Here is a 2,266-nt window from a genome sequence, read left to right as displayed (position 1 = left end):
CCTCGGTCTCAATCTCCGTAAGCTATAATTGATTCACCAGTATGCCTCAAACTGGAACCAACATAGCACATAACCGTGCAATCAACTAATCAATAGCAGACTCCCCCAATTGGCTCAAAGCCATAGATCAAACACACTCAATAACTCATAACGCATATACTCTATTGCTGCCATAATACCATAGTGAGATTAAACTCAACCCTTTATACACTCGTGAAACACATACCACCTGGTACTTTAAATCTTATGCAAATTTTTCATTCACTCTCGTAGCAGTTGCCCACTCTCTTAAGCGGCCCAAATTTAAATTTCAACACATAAAATTCACTTGTAAATGAGATCTCCTAACAGACAACATAAGGATCACACAACCTCAGAACACTCCGCAGGAGATAACCCACCTGCTTTGCCTCCAACTAACATTTTTGTATACCTTCCACCGTCATAAACATCACGCAGTCACTTAGTCTTCCTGAGTCTGAAATCATACTGCAACATGAAATTTACTTCACTCCCAACTAGAACACATGCAAAGATTCTTCACACACCCATAACTTGGGGCTATACTTCGAATTAAGATGGAAATCAAACACCAAATAGTCCTTGCTGCCCTAAAGCACACCCTTCTCGCCTCATTCGGTTCATATGAACACATCTCGCAGTAATAACATACTCATCACGTAGCTATCCAGTCATTACTCCCCTTAATAGGGACACAACAGAACATGTAGTTCCAGAAGCACGTGCTCATGCAATCATCAGCTCAAAGCTCAAGCTATAGGCAAAAATCTGGCCTCGAGTCCTCCAGACTGGCCCAACATCAACACACAGAGATCACATCTCGCCCCTCGATCAGGGAATTACAAGCCATCGATGCACATCTGATACTGAGCGCTCATGCGTGCATACGAATATTTGGAAGGAATTCAAAGAGTTATATTTAAAGCTGAATCAAGGACGCACAATAAGAGTTCAAGAATGTGAAGTTTTTTCCTAAAGGTTCTGCAGCCTCCCGAGGATAAGTACAGACGTCTCCGTACCAATCCGCGAGACTCTACTAAACCCGTTCATGATTCGTGAGACCTATGTAACCTAGGCTCTAATACCAACTTGTCACGACCCAAAATCTACCCGGTCGTGATGGTGCCTATCGTGAAACTAGGCCAGCCGATACAACTCCTGAATCAACCATTTTTCCAATAAAAGTTGTTTTTATACCATTTATAAACAATAGTTCTCATAATGAAATTTTTTAAAGAAAAGTGCGGAATAATTACACAAGCCTGACAACGGGATGTCACTACTCATGAGCATCTACTAAGGTCCGAATACAACCAGAGTCTAAAAATATACTAAGTACAGTAATGAAAATGAGAGGAAGGAAAGCAGTGCTGCGAACGTCGTGCAACCACCTTGCTAACTCCGACAACTCCGCCTCCGAGCAATCAACACCCGCTACCGGGTTTCGAAATACTTGAATCTGCACGAGGTGTAGGGAGTAATGTGAGTACTCCAACTCAGTAAGTAATAAGAGTAAATAAAGACTGAGCAGTAGGAAACGATGAATCCATATTTATGATAAGCTCAATAAGCACAACATGCTTTCAAATCAGAATACGAGTCAATCGTCTCATTTAAACTTTAGCTTTTGGTAAAAAAATTCATTTGAAAATGCATTCCAACAGTTTCAGTAGGGGTTCAATACCATTTATAATAAAAGAGATGAAAACCATAATCGGCCCCTCGGGCAGAATATAGTTCGTAAACAGCCCCTCGGGAAAAACATGAATCATAAACACCTCATAACATAAAAATCTTAGTGGAAATAACAAAGCCAAATCAGTGATTAAATACCGAATATCTCATAAAAACTCCAGCTTAAATGAAAGTTGTTTAAAAATATTTGTTCAACATTTTCAACAGAGGCTCAGTATAAAGATGAGTGAAAACAACAATTACATCAAAACAAGCCTCTCGGGCAGAGCATTACTCATATATGTATACAACCCCTCGGGCAAGCCTCTCAGTCACTCGAGACTCAACTCTCATCAGTCAGCGCTCACACTCAGCACTCACACTCAATAAGTACCATATAGTAACCGTTGCGGCATGCAACCCGATCCATATATCGTTACGGCGTGCAGCCCGATTCATATATATAGTCGACTGCGCTCACTGAGGGTGTGCAGACTCCAGAGCGGCTCCTACAGCCCAAACGCTATATCGCTGCATCGTGCATCTTGATCCAACATATCGCTGCAGCGTG

This window comes from Nicotiana tabacum, chromosome 1 (assembly GCF_000715075.1).
Source record: "Nicotiana tabacum cultivar K326 chromosome 1, ASM71507v2, whole genome shotgun sequence".
NCBI classification, from domain to species: Eukaryota; Viridiplantae; Streptophyta; class Magnoliopsida; order Solanales; family Solanaceae; genus Nicotiana; species Nicotiana tabacum.
The sequence above is the reverse complement of the archived record's forward strand: the minus strand, read 5'-3'. Positions refer to the sequence as shown.